The 14548-nt window shown below is 30.5% G+C and overlaps 1 protein-coding gene across 1 annotated transcript in view; it reads right to left on the bottom strand.

Annotated features, from left to right (window-relative positions):
* Nucleotides 1–14238, bottom strand: part of LOC106459532 (zinc finger protein 330 homolog) — a 56876-nt gene extending 42638 nt beyond the window's left edge. Inside the window, exons 1-2 of the mRNA XM_013919158.2 lie at nucleotides 14182–14238; nucleotides 8007–8041 (exon numbers count right to left, since the gene is read on the bottom strand). The gene's annotated coding sequence lies outside the window, so the exon portion shown is untranslated. The remainder of the gene's footprint in view (nucleotides 1–8006; nucleotides 8042–14181) is intronic.
* Between the last annotated feature and the right edge of the window lie 310 nt (nucleotides 14239–14548).

Here is a 14548-nt window from a genome sequence, read left to right as displayed (position 1 = left end):
TTGAATTATAATTTTTTAGCAAAAATACTTTATTAGAAATTCTGATTTTTTCTGTATAAAAAGACTTTCAATGTTTACTGAAAGCTTGTGAAATTTTGTGAAGATACATATATTGTATCATATCAGACGATGTATCAATACAATCATATCATGGCTTCACAATACGATACTCGTGCTTTATCGCCACACCTTTAGTACTTACATATATCCAGCAGCTTTATTTTTCTCTTTGGATGTTCCATTATTTCCTTACTAGTTTTCCTTTTTACAAAGCTCATTTTGTCCTAAGATTCACCTATAAGTGCCATATGATTAGCGTACCTATTATTACAGATTTTATTTACATTCAGCCTGATCCCTTTCATGTCAGTAATTATGTCTTTCATCAACCACTCTGCACGCAAGTTATACAATGTGCTGACAGCAATCATCCTTACCATATGCCTCTGTTAACCACAAACTAACTACTTTATTCTCTGTCAGTTCAAACTGCTGCTTTCACCAAGCCATTATAAACTGTTTAGGATTCTGGTAATTGCTTGGTCTACCTCAATCTGCTACAGAATCTACATTAATTTCTCATGGTTGCCTTGTTAAGAGCTTTTCCAAAGTCTATACAACATAAAGATTTCTTTACACATCTATAGCTCTTTCATCTAAAATCCTAAGACTAAGGCCATATGCTCTACTGTGTGCCTTTACCTCATCTAAAACATTTTGGTGTTTTGACAGCTCATTCACAACTTGTACTTAATTGTATTGAGGCAGTAGAAAAATTAAAGTTTTCAACCTTTATATAATTGCCTCAAAAAGTTTAGAAGGCATTTGTAAAATGGAGAAGAGTAAATATGCTTTAGTCTTAATACAAATAGTTATCTAACCATTCCTATCACTTTTTTTAACATTATTCTTGGCCATCTTGTCTGCTTGTTTGTAAGAGTTAACACAAGTTCAGCATTCAACAAACACATGGGGATTTTTTTGCCTTGTCACCTACCAACAAATGGGGTTTAGCTGTTCCATTTTAGCATGGACCAAAGGTTGTTTTTACTAATATCACATCTGGCCATGGTCTCAGTAGTTTCAAGTACAGGACATAAGACTTACAATTCTGACCAATCACAAAATTTAAAAACAAAAGCACAGGTTTAGTAGGATATCATTCACTGCTCAGCTTGAAATAATGGCAGGGAAAAGCAACTAGCATGAACAAGTGTTATCCAATAATCCTTTGATATTTGTCAGATATCTCTTCATGAGTATAAATTACATAAAACTGAAGCATCAGCTGAAATGTTTTCACTCCAAGACATGAAGGAAAACAGACTACAATGACTTTATATACGAGTATTTATGGGTAAAATTTCTCAATAAAACAAACTGACCCTCTTATAAACATTTCTGTTCCTTTGATCCTTTTCATAAACTTAATGTTACATTCCCTTAATGAATCCTTTATACTCTATAAATTGAGCTACAATTTGCAGTCACATAATAAATAAAACCCATTTTCTTTGAAAGGCTGGCTGAAATATCATCTGTGCTGTAAACTTTTCCATTTTTAAATTCTCAATGGCTTCCTGTACATCCTTTTCCAGAACTGCTGGGCTGTTGTTTACTGATTCTACAATTTTGAGGGCTGGTTGTCTTCTCTAACACTGCTAAATTCTCTTTAACATCTTCAGTTTCAAAAGTATATTGTCATTTTTGTTTGTGATGACTCCACTAGAAGACAGCATAGGTTTCCTATTCAACGGTTTTATTCTTCTGTACATTTCACATATGTTATGTGTTGCCTCATATTTCTAAATTTCTGATACATTTCTTGTTCAAATACTCATCTTTTAACTATCTACATAAATACTGATTTTCTCATCTACTTCCCTACATTTCTGTCCCTCCCCTTGACAGTTGTCTTCTTTTGTCCATCTTTTTCCAAATATTGTCATTCATCCAGATTTTATTTTTACCCCCTCTTTTATTCCCCACAATCTTCTCTCCTCCTTCCTATAACACCTCTTTGAACTTAATCATCAGCAGCCTTGTTTGTAAGTTCTTTTTTTTATTGATATTTCAGGTCTGTTTTCAAACTATCACAAAGTTCTCTGCTACTAGGGAGTCCAAATTCCTTCCAACTTTTTCAAAAATTAATAAAAAAACAATCAGAAGTTCTTACACTACCATATTGTATCAAAAAGAAATATTAGATGTCAGTGTTTTTATTTGATTTGGTTATTGATTATCATAAAAGCTTTTTAAGCATTTTCTGAAATCAGAACAACAAACCAGCTATGGCCTCAGCCAATAAATGATTATTTCAAAGTTAATACAACAATCTTAACATTAACTAAATATTGCAATAGTAAATTTTTGTGCATTGGTTTTTTTTCCAGACACACTAACAGTTTCTCTGAACTTTTGAAAACTTGTTTTCATCAAAATTAGTATTTATTCAAATAGCTGCAGTTTTTATAACATACTTATTACACAATAAATTTTTAATTGTTTATAAGTTAAAATTCTCATGAAAAAGATGTTTTTCATATTTCTGGTTTCCAAAATAAATGAAGATAGATCAGTAGATATGCATTTTGGAGATTCTAGTGTGTCATGATATAAAAGACTGTTTAGTGTAGGTATTGTTAATTTAATTATTTTGTGAGTGAATATCTCATGATTGTTTAGTTTTTCACAAGGGAATTAAAAGCAATTATTTTAAAGTAAATGTTATGACAAGTGTAGTTACGAACTCGACAAGAATCATACGCTGTGTTGATAATTAATTGATGTTGAGGGTATCCAACGTTGTGCGAAATTTATTGATGTGGAAAAGAAGGTGAGCAGACGATTAAGTGATAAATATATAACCAGTGTGAGATGAACGGGAACAGCAAACAGAGAGAGCAGAAGAGAAAGTAAAGTCACAGGAAGTAAAGTTTCGGTCAGAGAAAGGTTAAAAAACGTAAAGTTAATCGTTGTAGGAGTGAATAGCCTAACGGTTGATAGGTTAAAATGAGATTAACAGTTTTCTGACAGTTTAGGAGAATTTGTCTCATCAAAGGGTGTTCTAAAGCAACTGAACTTGCCTGTGTGACAAAAAGCAGACAATTATTTTCAAGTAGTTCTATATGCAAAAAGCAGATGTTTAGAGGAAGTAGACCTAAATACAATAAAGCAGATAAGTATTAGAAGTTCAGGATACAAATGTGGTAACTTAACAACAGCATAAGTGAATTATACGCCGATACTGTGGTGATAAAAGAAGAAAAGAGAGAGAAAAAAAGGAATAAGTGAATTATCCGCAGACAGTGTTTAAGATAAAAATAGAGAAAAGTAGTTCAGCTTGTCAACTGAAATTCCAAAGTAATTGAATAGGCCTAAGTGGACTTTTGACAAGAAGAAGAGAACTATATATAGTGTTTATGATATGCCCATGATTTTTATAGTGTAAATAATTTGTTGTACATACTTTTAACTAGTTCCAATTCATATATAAATTATTTTTAAAACAAGTGGAACATGTGTTGTTTGTTTATTTTTGAATTTATTGTCAAAAAGTTACAGACACCTACTGTAAAAAAATCCTTAGCCCAACACATCCATTTAATTTACTTTAATATATACTCATGTATATAACTCATGACATTGAGTTATACAAATGCAATATCAGACTACGTAAGAGACAAATGTATTTTTATTCTACATATGATTTATTTATTTGTTTTTACTTGTAATTAAACACAAAGCTACACAATAGGCTATGTGTGCTATGCCCACCACGGATATCAATACCCTGTTTCTAGCATTATAAGTCCACAGACATATCGATGTGCCACTGGGGGCTCTTCACATGAACATCACCTTGTATTCTATCTTGTCTGAGTCAGAATGACTTTGGCATTTCACAAACACATCTTTGATACAAATTCTTTCTTAACACATCTGATTTTTTTGTGTACACCATACTTGTACATATTACTAAAACTCCCATATTTTGTGCAGATACATATGGTAAATTTGGAATTGTAGTCAACCTTCCTTCTCCAATATGCCAGTGCACATTAGTTTAACTGGTATATCATCATTTCAAAAATGAAACATTTTTGCACCTAGTGTGGAGAAGTTAAACAATGTTGTTACTTGATGATATTTATATGTATATATATATATATGTGTGTGTGTGTGTGTGTGTGTGTATTACAGATCTCCTTTCTTTCCCACCAAAGATAAAATTTAAAAGAGAATCTGTAAAGTAGAGGCCTAATGCTTTCCTTTATTGGCCATACCCTCTGTTGTGGACTGCAGTTTTGCCTATTCAAGGCTAATCAGCACAGCTTGAGTCAGCAAATAAAAGAAATACAGTTCAGTCTCTTATAATGGTGATGTTTATATAACATGTACGAGGTTTCAAGTCCCTTTGAATCATCAATAAAGTAACCTAAAACAACTACTTTAGGTTACTTTATTGGCAATTCAGACTTAAAACCCAATAAATGCTGTTACTTGTTACCTAATGGATTTCAAACTTTGTAAGGTAAAGTTATAACTAACAAAAGTTTTATTTTATTGAATAAATTGATGTTGTTCAAATTTTTATGTTGTTTGACTTTAAATTTAGACTACTGGAAGAATATCAAAACATACTAAATTTTTATTTAGTCTAAATATTCACTTCTCAAACAAATAAAATAAGTTACAGTTATTCATTTCCCTTGGTTGGCTACAAAGCATATGAGTAATTGTATACTTTGTTTGAGAACTGTGAAAATACTTTTATGTTAAATTATATCTGTTTGAAAGCTACAAAAAATTCTTTATTAAGACATTAAGCAACTTAAGTTTATAGATGAGCTGAATATGTAAAAAAGAAAACATTATCATAAATTTAGCACAGTAACAAATGTATGATGTCTGGAGAAGATTTTAACACCAGACACAAGAATATTTATACAGTATGAAACAATAAAGATCACATGACTGGAGATTGCTTAAGACTTTAGACAAGTATTTTGTTGATGTTTGGTTCTTTGTTTAAAATTGAAGTTCTTACTTTTTAATAGATATACTATGATTTTATTGAGTTGCAATGTGCATACCTGATGTTTTTATATTATACTGGCATCATCACCCAGCATTGCCTGGATTGTCCAAAAAAATGTACTCTCTTTGTTCTCTGCTCCATATTTCGATAGGTAAAAAATATTTTGTGAATTTATGAAAACAAAAAGAACAACCTTAGGTTTGATTTTTCAAAATAAACTACAAACATGTTTTAAATCAGAGCTTCATTATGAATGATGTTTTTTATTTTTCCTTCACTGGCAAGGATAAATAGGCCCTTATTGTTCCCCACTCTTGAGAATCCAATGTAAAGTTGTCCATGTGAGAAAAATAGTGACATCAATTTAAGTCCCACTACTTTCTGAGACTGGCCCTGTGCTCTGTTGATTGACATAAAAAGCTTAATTTGACTGAGAACCTCAGGCATTTTAAATCGGAGAGATCTGTTGGAATTAATGGGATACATGGGATGGAAACATGTTCCCCTGTTATTCTCAGTAATAATTTTATTTTATAGGCTAGGTCTGCAGTTTGCTTTTTCACAAACAACATTTTAATTGTGCATACATTTCTTTTGTGTGCGAGGTAAAATATGATGTATTAGTAGATGCATAATTAATAATCTGTAACTAAATAGGCCTATCTATTCTAATGCTAATAAAAAAAATACAATTTCCAGGTTCAACCCATCTTCCACCTCATGCAAGTACTATATCAGTTACACTAACTTGACTTTAATGTCATTGTACACAGTAAGTATTATAACTTAAGCCTTACTCTTTTCACATAGTCTATTTTATGTAAAATGGCATCATTTGTTTTATAGGCTAGGCCTAATTTTTGCTTTTTCACACAACACTCTAATTCTGTATAATTTCTTTTGTGTGTATGGTTAAATATATGATGTATAGTTAATGATCTATAACTAAATAGGCCAATAATGCTATATTCTAAATTAAATGTTAACTCAAATTTACCAAAAATTGTCAAGTCTGCATAGAATTTATTCGTGTAATATATATGTTAACGAGAATATTTACCAATTCAGCTAACAGACAATAGACACATATATCAACAACAACTTATCATTTTGTGCGCCTTCGCGAGAAGAAAGCGTGACTTGCGCAATGAACATGGTGGGTAAACAAGCAAGCAAGTAAACTAACAGAGATTTTGAGTTTTATATATAGATTCACAAAATAAAATAAAATCATCATCAAATCAGATAAGTTTAGTTAAGTTTGTTATTTAGTGAGTACGGTATCTGACTGCAAAATATTCTGAGAACTCAAATCTTTACTGAATATTATTTGTATGATTGTCCCGTTTAAACAATGTACACAAATTGGCTAACTAGCTATTTAATTATTTATAACTGTAATTGTGATACATTTTAAATAAAAACATTATTACCCTTATCAGTGATAGTAAAACAGTTTCTTAATTTAATTATCCATTTATTTGCTTTACACATGATCAGGGTTGGATTACTGTACATTTTAAAAACAAATATAATGGCAACCTTAATCAACCAATATTAACAATTCATTCACCAAATAATATTTAAAAAAAACATTTGTGTTCAAATATTTTTAGACAAAAAATATGTTTTTTGTAACATGAAACTTTCAGAAGAAGTTTATCATATGAAACCAAGTATAATTACTTTAAAAGAAAAAAGATGTTAATGAAAATAGAAAGATTAATACCATGTTAGAATAATGCAGTGGTTGAAAGGGGGAGGGCTATAGGAGGCCTGTACTAATCAATTAATTTAATGTAATCAATTAATGAGCCAATCAATTGATTGATTAGCAAATACTAGTAATCACCCAGCTCTATAGGAAATCACACTTCAATTATTTCATCTCCAAGCAAACATTGCTCAACCAGATGAGGATTGGGATACCAGGAATTAGTTTCAGTTAATGTAATTTTGTTGTCACATAAGTATGTACTTTATTAAGACTTTAATAAATGTTTGATTGTAAATGAAAACTTTTGCACAATGTTATTTGTTTAATTTGTGAACTGCAGGAATAGTATCAGTACATATTATATGCTATGCAGCATCACGCAAAATAATCTCCAGCACCCAGTTCAGTTTTTTACAAGAAACCCTCTATCCCAACCTCACTGGAGGATCAGTATAAAAAATAATTTTTCTAAATCATTTTTATTTTCCAATCCACCTTTAACTTAAACTTCTATTCTATATAGTCTTTTTGTTCCATGTTCTTATCTTCAGCTTGAATTAATGTTCTCCATTGCTGTTTTTATGGATTCCAATGTAAGAACAAATGAGTCCCAAAGGAATTTGTTTAGCCTACAGTCCATCACCACAGAACTTATTAGTTACACGAACACCAAAACCATTCCCAGAAGCACATTTCATGACAGACTGTGCAAGGGTCCCACAACCTGCCATAAATATATTTAATATTTTATTTTGCCACATATGGCTAAAGACCACTACTGCATCCAATGAGTGTCAGTATTACTGTCCAGAAGGATGCCAAGTGGCAGATATCAGTGTAATTTTTAGGTGACAGGTGCAATGCCTAAAAACCCTCCCCTAACATAACAAAACTCCATAAATATTTATCTCAAATAAAAATGCAGTTTATAATCTCCTGATGATGTGTCAGGTGTAAATCCAGTGTGGTTGTTTGTGACAGCTAAGACTTTACAACTTAAAGGTAAATCATTCTTGTGTTACACAGCACCAATGCTCCTCTCATTCAAAAAAGTAAATCTCTTCCAAATTTTCATTCCCAAGACAAGTTCTTCCTAATGTCTTATTACTAATAATGAACTGATAAATATTACTGTCCAAGAATCAAGATCACTAACAAATAACAAGCAATAAAAGTCCTCAAATGGATTAAAAGGCATTTTCTTACACAAACCTATTTTTTATCTAATATTTAATAATTAATTATTACCTTTTTTTGTGGCACCTTATTAAAGACCTTCTGATCTGAAAACAAAATATCAAACATAACTATAGTCTTAACCAAAAAGAAATTAATTTCAAAAACTTAAACAAATTGGCAAGGCTAGAGAACTTGTTTTTAAATCCACATTCAGCATTTATTTATTAAATTTCAACTTTCTAAGTGGTTTTATGAATTATATTTAACAAAAGAATCCAATAATGAAGTAAATTCAACAACCTTTGATTTTGTAGGTCTACCCTACACTCTCCATTTGAAAATTAGGGCTTACATTAGTAATTTCCAAATATTAGGAATTTTAATTTCACCAAATGAAACAATTCTTTACAAATAACAATTAAACCACAACCCAAAATACTTTTTTTACTATGTTTCTTCAAGATTTCATCATAAATCTTACCATAGACAGGAGTTTTACTCTAAGATCAAAGTTTGCTCTAAATTTTCTTTGTACTGAACAGGTTAGAAACTCTACTAAGCATTACTGCTTTTGTCTTTGGGCAAGCTTACACTTTAGGGGCCTTCTCACACTAAGCTAAATCATTTCTATATTTCTTAAGTTATATAAATATAAAAAAAAGATATATATATCTGTCTTTCTTGTATAGCATTCTAAAGCTGCAAAAATGACCAGATGTTGGTAAAAATGTTGTAACACTACATAAAAATATCTACATATTTTACAGTTAGTAACAAAAACACTATTTTACCATTGCAGTATAAACTACAGTATTTACCCAACTCAAGATCATGCTAATAAAGTAGAGGCTTTTTTTTTCTGGATTCAAAAAAATGAGAAAAATAATATATTTTAGATTCTCCTAACAAACAATGTATTCTACAGTAAAGATGTTTGCAAAAAATAACAAATAAAACCAATTAATATTTGATTGAGTGCACTGCAGATATTATATATGTATTCAGACACTAAACTGTTGGAACTGACAAAGAAAAACAAGATCTACAACAAGATAGGAAGTTGTGAGTGGTATGGTTGTGACATCTTGGACACAAGGAAGTTTGCTGTGTAGCCAGACATCCATGCAATTTAGAAGGAACTTTGCTCAAGATGTTTCTTATACATATCAAAACCAAAATTTATGAAATATTTCCCCCCACCTTTAAAAAAAACACATAAAACCTTTGATATTTCTTCTTAACAACTAAAAACACAAAAAAAATTTCAGGGTTTTCAGCTTATTCAAAGAATGCACTTTTGTGTCATCCTAAAATTAAGCACACATATAGGTAGTAATGGAAACATAAGCCTTTATCCTTGAAAATTCACTTGTATCAAATTATTTACCAATATTTAAGAGGGCTCTTTGTAAACCTTTACTTTCAGAGAAAATTTAAAATCTAAGAAATTAGAAAATAAAAATTACTATTTTATACAATGAAAAGAAAAATATGTTCTTACAATACTATGAGATGGAGCTGGGTGATTAACTTGATATTAACCTTATGTGCACAGGTTGTCAAACTGCACATGACACACCCTTTTACAGAGTACCATTCAACATGATATTTTGTACTTGATATCAGAGTTATCAACTATTCAGTTCACCCTATATTGCTGATCTTCCAACAGGTTGTAATAGATATCAGATACACAAGGATTGTGAAAAACTTTAGATATACATTCCATGGGTTACAGTGGTCATACAAATGCAATATGCAAATTGTACAATGGACAAAAGTATTTTTATTCCTCATATGAACATCACTTGTGCTCCAACTTATCAGTCTGAATCAGACTGATGTTGTCAATTCACAGATATACCTTGAGTACAAATGCTTTTTTAAAACATACTATTCTTTGCGTACAACATACATGTACATTTTACTAAAAGTTTGCCATGTTTCATATAAATACACATGATAAATTTGGAACTATAATCAATATTATTTCTCCAATATGGAATTAACCCCTTGCTCATTTGGTTAATAAGTAACGTATAAGCATCAATTATATTGATTAGTGTCATGTAAAATAATCATTTCATCAAAATTACTGTTCCAGATTATTAACCCTTTTGATTATTCCCACTATCTAAATAATCAAAACATTGCCATTATGATTTTTCATTGTTGTTTTGATTAATTCAAGTTTTTATTAGTTTAATCAAATAGTGTCATGATCTCAAAAATAGTCAACTAACTGCAATTAAAGGATATGCCAGTGCCTACCACAATTTCCACCAGAATACAAGTTAAGGATAATTAGAGATGAGTTACAAGTATAACATATACAGTGTAAAAAAAACAAAAAACAATTTATAGTTTATTTAATACCAAAAGATAGTCATACAAATTATAAATTACAATGTAACACAATGCAAAAATAGTAATTTTACACCATAATCAACATTAAAGAATGGAGTTACAATTATAAATTAATAACAACAGTACATAAAAAAAGACAAAATTAACACTTTAACACTATAGTAACCTGTGAGTTGGTGGTGAGTGCTGCTGGCAAATTGCTTTCTCCCAAATCAGCAGTTCATAATTAGGGATGGTGGCAGATTGTTCCAGTACTTTTGCCATAGCTTAAAAACAAAGAAACAAGTATAATGCTCTTGTGGCTAAGAGAGTGAGCATGTTTTGAGATAACGGAAATTAAACCAGAGACCTTTGAATTATGAGACAATACCAATAAACACCAGGGTATCCTGTCCCAAAGCTAACAAACTTGAATTAATCAAACAAATAATGAAAAATCATAGTGACAATATTTTGATTACTTCAATACTTGGATAGTTGGAATAATTCAAAATTGAAAATCAATTTTTTGTGACCTTGACCTCACCTCATATTATATAATTGTTAGTATTTCATTAACAAGAATATCTATACAAAGTTTTAAAGACATCCATGCAAAAATCGGCAAGAAAAGTGCTAAAAATGTAAGCTTTTGTAAGGTGACTTAGTAGACATGATGATATTATGTATCAATATATCAATCAATTTCGTCTAGGCCTAACTACATTTATTATTTAGAATCTGTCATTCTAAACAGCCATGACACTGTCATGACTATCGACAGTGTTTTTTTTTTGCCATGTGGCCATGTATACTAACCTAATGCATCCAGACATAAACACTTTCAGTGAAAGATTTTAATAGGTGTATTTTTGCCTTGATATTGCTATCACTGCACATCCCTACAAATGAATTTTATAAAGTACAGTAATCTAACTTGTCATATTTATTACAAAGTTTACTTCTTAAGTCAGAGATCGCTGTATTTAACAGGTGATAACAATGCATGTACATTTATTAATTTATGTTATTAAGGAGTGGGGTGCAATCCAAGAAAAGGGAGGTGCAACCTCAGGGGGGGGTCACATGTGTAAATTCACATATATGCTGATGCACATATCCATCCTCCAAAGACTCAGCAAATCTGTTAGAGAGGGAATTTGCATGACCCACACCCTGCATATTGTCCCAGTCTACATTTGGTTTATTAAAGTCTCCAACAATCAATACCTGTTCACAATTTAAAGATCCACTTTGTTTATCTGCTCAAACAGTAAGTTATCATTATCAGCTCCAACACGAACCATGCCTGTAAACCAAACTCTATTACCATCTAAAACTAAAGTCAGTCACAGGGACTTATCAAACAAGGGGTTATTCAAGTTATCATTTAGCTCAAACTAAATATTATGTTTTATATATATATATATATATAACTTATTCTCCAGTTAATTCAGTGCCATCTTTCTTCATCATTGTATATCCATTTATGTTCAGTTGACTATCGTCTACATCATCAGTCAGCCAGGTTTCATTATTTGCAATAATATCTGTTTTTTCATTTGTTATTCGTATCTCTAATTCATTCATCTTATTTAATTGACTTTCAGCATTGGTGTACCAGCATCTTATGTTACTTTTTTTAACTGAACTACTACAAGCTAGTGATATAGAATTTGGACTTTTTTATATCCAAAAGCTTTTGTGAACTTATACCAGTCTTAATTTTGACCACCTTATTGTTTCTAATCCCTATATTTGTCTTGCCTTTGCTTTTTCTGTCTTTCAATTCATTATAGACTTTCTTTGATGTTTCATAGTAAGATCAAGAACAATAAACACTTCATTCTTACATTCATTTTCAGCAGTAACATTTTTGATAAGTTTAGCAGCATTAAAAATTGGGTATTTCATCTTTGGTTCCAAAAGTTTTACGCAGATGGGTCAGGGTCTAAAATGGAAATCGTCCTTTTTCTTACATATTCTGAGTATTTTCTCAATTTGATCAGTTTTTATTTCCAAGTCTGGAGATATACCTTCATGTAAGCCATATATTTGACTTAAGTCATGACTCACTCTAGTTTGATTACTTGTTTCATCAATATTGGCTTTCCTTTTCTCTCTCTCTCAGTGTTTCTTTAAATACTTATCAACTTTATTCTCAACCTTTTCTTCAATATCATCTAATCTTTCTTCTAGATCTTTAAATTTTTTTTAAAAGCTGACAGGACTTTACCATCATAAGTTTCCCAAAATCATCTTATCTTTAACAATGTCAATAGCTTTAAATTCCTCCTTACTACATTTACAATGAAACCATTAATCACATGCTACACTATTCAGTGCCATATCTTTTACTTCAACAATGGTTATATCACTTTCCACAATTCTCAATCTCATCACAAAAATCTTCAACGTTAGATGTAGGTCTAGGCCCAGCCATAGCTGGTGCTCTTCCATTCTTGCTGTTGTCTTGATGACAAGATAAACAGAGTCCATTAGTTAGTTGAACCTTTTTCTCATTTTTGTTGCATCCATTACACTTCACCATTTTCTCAACATTAAGAAATCAGGAATCCAGTCTATAAAAATTCCTCAGTCCTATCATGCTGCAATCAACACATTATCTATGTGGTTTTGAATACATTTTACTTTGCAAGTTAGTTTACTCCTAACTAGATCATTCACCTCACATGCAGTTAAAAGTATAGTTCAAAACCAAACAAATAATTTAATTTGTAAACCTTTTATTTCTAATTTCACCTTAAGAAACTAGTTTTAAACATTTTTTTTTTTCTGTTTCTATGAAGATTTCTTCAGAAGTGCAATTTAGAATAATATTCTTTCCCTCTTTAAATTATGCTGCCATTAAATTACAGTGGTTAGAAATACCCAGTATGCAACCATGAACAAGAACAGCATTTCAAATTACAAATTATTAATAAATCTTTATTGAAAAATAAAAATTAGTTTTATCAAGTACTCATTTAAAATAGACTACTCAAAATTTTATTGGGAAATTTTGAGCTATATCACATTTGAAAGAAAGAGAATATATGATTTTTACACACAAGTATTTATACTAGTGTAAAGTTCATTATAACCTGATAATTTTTAACGTTTTCTATTTTGGCCTTCATGTTTGGTATAAATGGTGGATATTGGAGTAATTCACTAATCCACTGTTAATAATCAGTAACTGCAATTGTGAGACACGGGAATGATTTTTATGCTGGTTTCAACATACAAAGTAAATATGACGCTGACAAAAAAAAAGATTTTTAGGCTAATGTATTCAAAGTACAATGAGTTACAAATGACTTAGGCTATACTCTGAGTAAGTTACAAAATTAATACATCAATACGTGTATGTTCTATCACTATAGCCTAAGTATAACCCGATTAGATCTACTTGTACTACTACTGAGTACTAGTAGTAACTTAAGTAAGTACTACTAGTGTACTACTACTAGTATTTATATTATTATACTTTTTATAGAGCCGATAGTGATATAATTTAATTATCGGCCCTTCACTTGGCATGTAAAACTACAGTATGATTTAGTTTTATGTCATGGTCCCTTATATTTACAATTTACAAAGACAAATTCCATGAATATTTCAAGAATTTAATTTTAAGAAAAACTAAAATTCACCAAAAAGACAAAACAAAACCCTTACAGTAACACAAATATATCAATTTACGTATCCACGTTGGCTAGGTAGTACTATTTCGCGATGAAACATGACGCCTGAAAACACTTTTTAATCACAAAATATAATATTACACAATTTGAAACGCAACTCTCCCACATCGAGTTGCAGATATATACATATATATATATATATATATATATATATACAAAGAGACAGAGGTCTAAGTCTCTCAAATACTTACATTTTGAAATAACGTTTGAAAACCATCATTTTTTAGTTCAGCCCTATACCAGAAAAAGCAGAAATTCACGAATGGACATGCGCAAAAGATGTCAAAAATCTACACAAAATAAAATACTGAAAGTTTGGTCGTAAATTGAAAACAGAACCCCATTCTAAAGTAGGTAAATGCACAATACTGTTTAAAGTATTTTAAAATAAAATTTAAATCCACAGTAATGGAACAATATCAAATTTATATGGATACAAGTGTTCATATAAATTTGATATTGTTCCGTTATTGTGGATTTATACTTTATATTATAGAACAGTGAGAATACCATTTCTCCTAGATTGACAAAACCAAACACCATTTAAAAGTCAAAAGC

Source organism: Limulus polyphemus, unplaced genomic scaffold (genome assembly GCF_000517525.1).
Source record: "Limulus polyphemus unplaced genomic scaffold, Limulus_polyphemus-2.1.2 Scaffold623, whole genome shotgun sequence".
Taxonomy (NCBI): domain Eukaryota; kingdom Metazoa; phylum Arthropoda; class Merostomata; order Xiphosura; family Limulidae; genus Limulus; species Limulus polyphemus.
Note: the sequence above shows the minus strand (reverse complement) of the source record. Positions and strands in the feature narration are given on the sequence as shown.